Source organism: Berghia stephanieae, chromosome 13, assembly GCF_034508935.2.
Source record: "Berghia stephanieae isolate SIO BIC M18660-M18661 chromosome 13, UCSD_Bste_1.3, whole genome shotgun sequence".
Taxonomy (NCBI): domain Eukaryota; kingdom Metazoa; phylum Mollusca; class Gastropoda; order Nudibranchia; family Aeolidiidae; genus Berghia; species Berghia stephanieae.
Genome location: NC_088372.1, coordinates 13,830,585 through 13,841,066, shown reverse-complemented (window position 1 = coordinate 13,841,066; position 10,482 = coordinate 13,830,585). Strand labels below are relative to the sequence as shown.

Genomic DNA, 10,482 nt, shown 5'->3' with positions numbered 1-10,482 from the left:
ATAGAATAAAATGTGATCTTTTTCATTGTTTTTTTTTGGCTTTTTCAATTCTTTATATTATATTTTTTTAGTGGGTGATATGGTATCAAATGTTTATATTATATTTTTTTTAGTGGGTGATATGGTATCAAATGTTTATATTATATTTTTTTAGTGGGTGATATGGTATCAAATGTTTATATTATATTTTTTTAGTGGGTGATATGGTATCAAATGTTTATATTATATTTTTTTAGTGGGTGATATGGTATCAAATGTTTATATTATATTTTTTTAGTGGGTGATATGGTATCAAATGTTTATATTATATTTTTTTAGTGGGTGATATGGTATCAAATGTTTATATTATATGGAAAGCTGTTCCATTTCTTTGAGGTCATTTCACCATGGGAGGTTCCTATAGCACACACAAAGGGACTGAGTCGACGTGCACGTATATGCAGGTCTGACATCCAAACCTACTTATGGGCCTACTTTAACATTGTTGTAATGGACATATTCTACGTCTTTTGTTGAGATTTCCATTACAATCATGAGCCCATAAGGAATTGGGTTATCAGACCTGCAAATAAGTGCACGTCGGATTGAGTCGATCAGTCGAGATTTTTTAAACCAACCCTATTATTCACCCGTAGAGTTTGGCCTGTTCGATAGACCAGCGTCCTATCCAAATGGTAGAAAGCACTTACTATTGTCCGTTTCACACGAGAGAAACCGGCATAACGGCGACTCCGAATGAATACTATCGAATTTTGCGATCGTTGGCATTCATCCGGAAACAGACCATCCTTAGCTTCACTTGGATTTGTCAAAAAATAACGATAAGTGTTGAATTGTAAGCTTCAATTTATTAGACGAAGACAGATGAGACATCTCATTCAACCTTTGTGTTTCATTCATCGTGTTTTGTTGATAAAGGGGAAACCCGAAACGTCCACAGCATCCGTCTTCGTCTAATAAATTGAAGCTTGCAATTCAACACGTATCGTTATTCTGTATTCTTGTTGAATTTGTCACAATAATAATAATAATAATAATAATAATATAATAATAATAATAATAATAATAATAATAATAATAATAATAATAATAATAATAATAATAATAATATTATTATTATTATTATATTATTATTATTATTATTATTATTATTATTATTATTATTATTATTTATTATAATAATGATAATAATAATAATAATAATAATAATAATAATAATAATAATAATAATAATAATAATAATAATAATAATAATAATAATAATAATAATGATAATAATAATAACAATAATAATAATAATAATAATAATAATAATAGTAATAATAATAATAACAATAATAATAATAATAATAATAATAATATAATAATAATAATAATAATATAATAATAATAATAATAATAATAATAATAATAATAATAATAAATTTGATTCAATACAATGTGTTAAAAAGAAAAGTTTGGTCCTCAAAGCATCTATTCAGGATTTTGAAGGCAAATTTAATACTGCTAATGGTAAAATATTAATTTTTAAAGCTAATTATAGTAACTTCTATTCCTTCCCTTGAAAACTATGATTTTTTTACATTTCAAGTACGCATGTCTGCGCTAGTCTATTGTCGAGTAATTTTGACAACATCTAGTATTCGACCCAACAAACACTGCTACTTGGGCAGCTAACTGTGTGCTTTACCAACTGGGCCACCACCATCATCGGGGGGACCTTTAAGCCTAAGCAGGTTGGTCTTTAATGAATGATTCATTACATTTCCTCCAATTCATCAATCGTGCTACACCCGCCGATGACTACAAGTAATCTCTCGTCATGAATATTAATGAGGGACCACGTGATCGGTATGGGGAATGTAGATATGCCACGTTGACGCGTGTGTTGTTGTCGACCACTTCAGTCCACTAAGAATATGTGACCCTTCGCCTCAAACGGTATTAAGTCGGGTTGGTAAAGATGTTGAACATTGAATTTATAGCCAAAAATATCAGATTTGTGTTGAGTTTATACGATTTATTGAGGAGAATCGATACCATATTTTAGGCAGGGTGCTAATGCCAACAATTTATATATTTGACCAGTTTTAACATTAAATTCAGCTTTTAAGCATCTGGTTCGTTCCGACATAATACCGTTTTGAGACGATGGGTCACATATTATGGACTATGACTGAAAGAGGGTTTTGTCCATGCTACAGTGCGGCTATGTGGTCTTGTGGTATGACACTCACTTTCGGATCGGAAAGTCCTGGGTTCGAGCCTCGCTCGGCGCATAGTTGAGTCCTTAGAAAAGGCTCTTTACTCACATTCTCTCACCGTACTCAGGTGTAAAATGAGTACCTGGCCGTTAACTTCGTTGTCTCTGTCCGAAAGAAAAAATTGTAATATCGCCTTACAGGCGTCATGTCCCGTCCTACATGTAAAGTGTTGCTGTTGACCAGGGACCCTTTGTAAAGCGCTTTGAGCACGTTTAGTGGATATTGCGCTATATAAAAGCTCAATTTATTTTCAATTTTTACAGATGGTCAAACCTGCTAGTCTGCGGAAGGAATTCCTTGACATCGGCTCTGTTTCGTGATATCAATAGAATGAAGATGACGTCACTCGGGTCTTTGTTATTTTTATTGTTTTTGCCATCCACATTATGAGTAATTCTCACTAAACTGTATTATCCAGATTATAAAAGTTCATGATTACACATAGTTTTGTGTGTTGGCCGTTATTCTCCTGGATGGCAATGTTGTGAGCTTCTTAGCCAAGCGCATACTTTTCATGGTTATTAATTGTTGTTTTGTTTTTTTTAAGTGACAAATTACTCGTGTTGTGGTGCATGAATGAATGTTTCAAAAAATTCCACACCGCAGAGCCACGCTGCTTTTCGTGATTTCATTCTTACGAGATCAAACGCTCCATTCATTTGTCAGTAAACGCTATTAACATAATATAGATAGTATGCGCTTGGCTAAAAAGCTCACAGCATTGCCATCCGGAACTATAACGGACCAAAACACTAAACTGTGTGTAACCTTAAACGTTTATTATAGTCTGGTTAATACCGTTTAGTAAGAATTACTCATAAACGCGGGTGGCAAAAACAATAACAAAGACACGAGTGACGTCAACTTAATTCTATCTATTCTACAGTTGTACAATAACACGATTCAGTCAGTAGTGTGCCGTAGGTTTACAAAAAAAAAAAAATAGAATTTTGTTTGAATACTCGCCGTGGAAAAGGGACTATCGCCATTGCAAGCTATCATATTGGTAGGACGCTAGTCTATCGTAAAGTACTTTCCGCCAGATCTAACAGACCCAATCGCCAATCACTGCTTGGTGGACAGGGGAGTCAGAAAAAATAAACCTCGACGGCGCCCAGGGTTGACCTCGGTCTCTTTGCGTGTGCAGCGGTGTGACCCACCACTTGAGCTTGAAGAAGACCCTCCCACCCCCCAATTATTCACTTATGTATTATACATGTTTATCTTACAACAGGAAGTCAGTTGTCGTTTACAGATAGTTTTGAAGAAGAACCAAGGTACCCCCCCCCCTACCATTACCCCCCCCCCCTCCCCCTCCTGCTTTGCCTGACGATAATGAATGGCGATTGTTTCGAGATCAGATAATTCTTGACGAATTCCATTCCAAGACCTCTGCCTGCTGTTTTAAGACCAGGTTTATGACCAGTGAGCAGGGGGGATAATCGAGACAGACCTCGGGTTGGATGTTGTTTTAACGACGCGAGCATCAATAAAGATAAGAATACAAGATAATAAACTAGGAAGGGAACGAGCTAGTTGACATTAAACCATCGTTTAACCTGTGCGGCTACATGGTCTATCTAGTGGTCTATGACACTCGCTTTCGGATCGGAAGGTCCTGGGTTCGAGCCTCGCTCGGCGCATAGTTAAGTCCTTGGAAAAGGCTTTTTACTCACATCCTCTCACCGCACCCAAGTGTAAAATGAGTACCTGGCCGTCAATAGCGTTGGCAGGTAGGGTGGGGAGGAGTTCGTCATCTTAATATATCGATATAGATAGTATGCGCTTGGCTAAGAAGCTCATAACATTGCCATCCGGAAGTATAACGGACCAACACACAAAACTGTGTGTATCCATGAACGTTTATAGTCAGGTTAATACAGTTCAGTGAGCTTTACCCATAAACGCGGATGGCAAAAAACAATAACAAAGGCATGAGTGACGTCATCTTCGAACTATCTATATATGAAGTAATTTTTTTCCGGCCAAAATTTTTTAAATATGTTTTATCACACTTTGTCAGTTTGAGAATGGATGGGAAATTATATTGTTTTACAATACACAATGGGTTATAAACCCATCGTCCAGACGCTAATTTACTACATCAATCGTCGTGATGAGAAACAAATAAAGGAAATGGAGAAATGCCAGGTGGAAAAGGACAATAAAATCTTCACGTTTTCAAGAGGTGTGGGAGCCACGCCGATGGCTCAGCACTAGTGCGTTCGCTCGTATAAATCCTTTCGGTGGGTGCTCTGTCTGGTACGTCCAGGGTTCAACTACTACTACTACTACTACTACTACTACTACTACTACTACTACTACTACTACTACTACTACTACTACTACTACTACTGCTACTCTACTACTACTACTACTACTACTACTACTACTACTACTACTACTACTACTACTACTACTATAACGACTACTACTACTACTACTACTACTACTATTACTACTACTACTACTCCTACTACAACTTCTACTATTACTACAACAACAACAACAACAACAACTACTACTACTACTACTACTACTACTAATAATAATAATAATACTTTATTGCATCCCAAAAAGGAAATTTTTTGTACAGACGTGTTATAATTTACACATAAGATAAAAATACAATGGAAATAGGATGTATATATATAAAAAAGGAGCAGCTCTATAACCAGAGCTGCGCTTTATAATATGAATAATTTCAACACTGTAAAATAGTTAAAACTGTCACTATAAATTGAAAATTGAAAAGATTGCAAAACAAATAAATTAATAAATTAATATTTATATTTTTAAAAAGTAAAAATGAGAAATAATTATATAAAATGATTATTGCTTGTTGTTATAAAGCCTAATACTGGACGGCAGAAAAGATTTTCGGTGTCTCTCTGTTTTCGTTGAAATAGAGAAAGGGCGACCACTTCTTTCTGACATAATAATTGATGGTCTTAGTGGATGATACTGGTTATTTAATATTTTAGTTATTTTATTTATACAAAATTTCTCGTATAAAAGATCTACATCGTCAACATCATTTATATAGCGTTTAATGGATTTTTTAATATTTGAATTTATTTTGTTCCTTTCCACTGCTAAGCAATTGCCTCCCCAAGCTGTTATACAAAATGACAAAACACTTTCGATTACTGCTCTATAAAATAATGTGCAGAGGGTTTTATCTATTCTAAACTGAGAGAGTTTCGATAAAAAATATGTACGTCTGCACATCTTATGCCTAATTATTTTCAAGTGTTCATCCCACTTGAGCCTGTCATCAATCGTTACACCAAGGTATTTGTAGTGAGGAACTCGCTGGACGAATTGGTCCTTTAATTTTAACGGTTCTATCGGTTCCTTCACTCTCCTAAAGTCAATCACTAGCTCCTTTGTCTTGCTTATGTTAAGCTCTAGGTGGTGGGCATCACACCAAGACACAAATCTATCAATTTCTTGCCTATAAGCCACTTCGTTGCCATTTGTTATGAGGCCTTGAAGAGCGGTGTCATCTGCAAACTTTATTAAAGGTACACTCAGGTTTTGACTTCTACAGTCATTCGTGTATATTGTGAATAATACAGGGGAGAATACACAACCTTGAGGAGCGCCAGTATTTGTAGTTATACAGGAAGATTTGTTTTGCCCTAATTGAACATATTGTGCTCTCTCCGTAAGAAATTCGAGCACCCAAGCAATTATATACTTGTTTAAATTCAGACTAGTCAATTTTTGAACAACCAACTGAGGTTGCATTGTATTGAACGCTGAAGAAAAATCTGCAAAAAGCAATCTGCAATAGCTCCTAGCGTGATCTAGATGCCTGTAGATGTTGTTTGTAAACAGCAAAATGGCATCCTCTACGCCACGTCCTGGTTTGTAAGCAAATTGATGACTATCACTCAATGGCATAAACTGATTCCTAATTTTAACAAGAACAAGTTTTTCTAAAGATTTCATGACTATTGAAGTCAGTGCAACAGGTCTGAGATCGTTCATAGTTTCAAGTTTTTCTTTTTTTTGGAACAGGAATAATTTTCGAAGTTTTCCAAATTTCAGGGATTGAAACGCATTGGAGGGACCAGTTAAAAATATGTGTATAAATGGGGGAAAGCTGGTGGGCACATTCTTTTAATAGTTTTCCTTTCAATCCATCCGGCCCAGCAGCCTTCCTCTCGTTTAGTTTCGAAAATACGAATCTCGTTTCCTCTTCACTGACCTCAACAGCCATTTCATCTTCCAAAGCCCTGTCTAATTTTTCATTTTCAATATCAAATTTGTTTGCTGTGTCGAAACGTGAATAAAATTTATTTAAAGTTTCAATTTCGATATCTTCTGATATAATCGTGGGCTTTGGATTATAGTTCACAGCAGTTTTAAGCCCCGCCACGTGTCCCGTATATCCCCAGAAGAAAAGCATTTTTCAATTTTATTTTTGTACTTGTCTCTACAACTAGATATTACCCTCTTTATCTCTTTTTGTTTTGTTTTCAGATCTTTTTTGTTTCCACTAGTATAGAGAGTTTTCTTTTGGTTCAATAAAGTTTTAGATCTTTTGTTATCCAAGGCTTGTTGTTAGGATAATATTTTATTTCTTTTTTACAAGACACTAGCTGTTCACAGAATTTTAAATACTCACTCACACAGTCATTCAGCTCATCCACACTATCACATGATTCGATAAAAACATTCCAGTCAGTGCATTCAAAACAACCACGCAAATCTTCACACACACTTCCGTTCCAGATCTGTACACTTTTCTTTACTGGTTTTACACGTTTAAAAACAGGGCGGTAGGTGGGAAGTAGCAAGAGCATGCAGTGGTCAGATAAACCTAATGGGGCACGGGGTAAACATTTATAACTATTTTTAATATTACACAGGACTAAATCTAATGTTTTTTTGTCCCTTGTCTCGCAGTCCACGTATTGATGAAGTCCCGGGAGAGTAAAATCGTTACATTGGTTAAAATCGCCAGTGACCATCAATACGGCATCGGGTGACTTAATTTGAATGTCCTGTATTTCTTTCCTCAAAATATTTTTCGCTGTGGTGTTGTCTGATGATGGTGGAATGTAGACGTTGATGATGATGACATGAGTATATTCCCGGGGTAGGTAATATGGTCGTGACGAAACAGTAATAAATTCAATATAATCGTCACAATACATTTTCTTTATCTGACAGTTATTGGGGTGGCACCATTTGTTGTTAATATATGTGCACACCCCACCCCCAGTTCGTTTATTTACATTAGTCCGATCTCCTCGAAATAGTGAATATTGTTCAATATTAAAACATGATGATGGTATGTGAGGAGATAGCCAAGTCTCTGTTAACGCTATTATGGAGGCTTGACGATAGTCACTATTAAAACGACACAGTGAAAACAGTTCATCAATTTTATTTTTCAGTGATCTTACATTACCTGTCACTACACAGGGTAAAAATGGACGAAAAGGCCGTCTGTTAAATTTTGTTTTTATTCCTCCCTTTCTCCCCCTCTTTCTTACTTTAATAAACGATGTGTCAATAGTGGGTGGTGGGGGTGACACGGGTTGGAGGGATCGGAGAGTCTCTGGAGTATAAGTTATCGATAGGCTTATTTTGGCAGTAAAATCACAGGCTAAAACACCATTTATGCTTATAAATATACTAATAAATATAAAAATCAGGAACAATATATACTTCACATCCATTTTGAATAAAAATTAGGCTTAAATTCCGACGATTGAATGATAAATGAATAAAAATATGTGTAGAAAATAGGTAAATATTCACAACACGTCTGTTGTCGCCGGAAGCCAGCTACTACTACTACTACTACTACTACTACTACTACTACTACTACTACAACTACTATTACTACTACTACTACTACTACTACTACTACTACTACTACTACTACAACTACTATTATTAATACTACTACTACTACTACTACTACTACTACTACTACTATTACTACTACTACTACTACTCCATAAGATTGTGAAGGCTAAAGTCCAAAGTGTTCTTTTGTAATCATATTTTTATTTATGTTTAACAAGATAACATCTTCATTAAAAGAACGGTGAAATTATAATTTAGGATAGAAATCCTGTTATGGGGGCGTAAGCAAGAAATATATTTTGTGACATTGAGAGCTACAGTAGTTTTACACGATTATCTTTCGTTATCGCTGGAAGCAGAGTATTAGTTTAGTTGAGTTTTTAAAAAACTCATAACAACTACTTGTGAATACCACCACACAAAACTATGTGTAACCTTAAACGTTAATAGCTGTGATTGATATAATTTAGTGAGAACTAATCACAAAACGGCTGTCTAAAAGCAAAAACAAAGAGCTGACTGATGTCAATTTCCTTTACTTTAATAACGTCGAGGTGACCAAATAAGCTAATATTTCAATGACTTTCCCAGAACACCCGATACCCCTGTGTAATTCGCTCGTTATTTATTCCTATTTTTCTAACGGTAGCCACGTTTTGTCAGTATAAGTATATAACGGATACTTATGGTCAATAGAGACTAATTTATCAGTACTCGACCATATTGTAGTGTTATACATTGTTAATATGTTGTGTTGCGAGCTTTAGTAACATTTTGTTATTTATTGTTATTTTGCAGTTGTTGCCCTAAAAGTAATTTTGTCAACTGAATAAAGTTACAGTGGTGACCCCGACGTCAGGATTGAACACACCCTTCCTTCAACATGCCAAACAATCAGGATACCCATGAAGCCAACGCAGTGTCCATCAAACTACCAACTTTTTGGCCCCAAAGAGCTCAAATTTGGTTCGTTCAGGCCGAGGCACAATTCACAATTAAAGGAATCACAGCTGACGTAACTAAATAGTTATGTCACAGCATCCCTCGACCAAGACACTGCCACCAGAGTTCTAGAAACCGGTGACAAAGTTTTCAAACTACAAGTAGGAAACAAAGAAGACTCAGTCTCAATCGACAGACTAAAACCCGCACACTGTGACATTGATCAACCTGTTCAGGTACATGAACCACAACGAACGGGAAGACCGAAGAAAGCACAGAACACGGGAGAGAGTAAAACGGGTGCAACCAACCAGGAGAAACGTATGATCTTTCCTGATGAGGAAACGTTGCAGACCGAATCCAAACGCACTGAAAGGGGACGATTATCCAAACCCCCTGGCTGGATTTATGACAAATGAACAAAAGCTCTGGCGGGAGCTATGTAGTGTTATACATTGTTAATATGTTGTGTTGCGAGCTTTAGTAACATGTTGTTATTTATTGTTATTTTGCAGTTGTTACCCTAAAAGTAATTTTGTCAACTGAATAAAGTTACAATATGAAATAAACGCCATCCGCGCCCCCACTCCCCACCCCCGGAAGCTTATACAAAGGTCCCTCCCCGCTTCTACTAAATTTCAGCTGACGGAATGTGCCGGTGAAAAAATCACCAAGAGGAAAAACAAATCAAAAAGAAAAGAAAGAAAAAGAAGAAGAAGAGAAGTTAAAATTAAAAAATAAAATACAGCTTCAATACAAAGAAATTCTCGGATGCCCCTTTTTTTTTCTTTAGTCGCCTTTTTTTTTAAACATGCAAGTCAAAATAAAAGTGGAAAGCGGGAAAAAAGAATGAAACCCAGCCCCCTAGTCATCACAGACGATCTGTCGTTCTTTCTGCCTGGGGACGGTGTATGAACAAAAGAAAAGAAAAAAAATACAGTGGATGGAGCAAGGGAGTGAACTCATTAAATATTTTCAAATCTAAAGATAATATGATTACTTCCCCTGAAATTGAATCTCGCTGGTCAACAAAACAAAATTTTCTGATTAAACAACCGAGTCGTGAGCTAAACGCCGCATTTAATCTATTATGCTCATTTGTATAGCATGGCCAGTAGTCGGGTGGTACGGCATATTGTCTTGTAATGATTGAATCAGGTAAGTGGTCTGATGAGTGACAGTCAATCGAATAACTGGGGTTTGATGGTATCTTACATTGAATAACGCAACTAGGACACACGAAGCCGTTGTTTGATCTAATGTGGTTAGATGAGTGTATATAAGATCAGAAGAAGTACTAGAACAAATTAGCCTCTAACAGGCGACTTTATCTCTATGATATGAAAATATGACAAATGGTGCTGCTCGAAGCTCGAAGAAATAAATAACAACGTGAAATTGACTGTGAGCTTCAATTTAATATTATACGAAAACAGATAAAATGGGC

General features: G+C 35.9%; 1 protein-coding gene across 1 annotated transcript in view; it reads right to left on the bottom strand.

Annotated features, from left to right (window-relative positions):
- LOC144958594 (innexin unc-9-like) overlaps positions 1–10,482 on the bottom strand; it is a 576,099-nt gene that overhangs the window by 341,476 nt on the left and 224,141 nt on the right. The window lies entirely within an intron of this gene.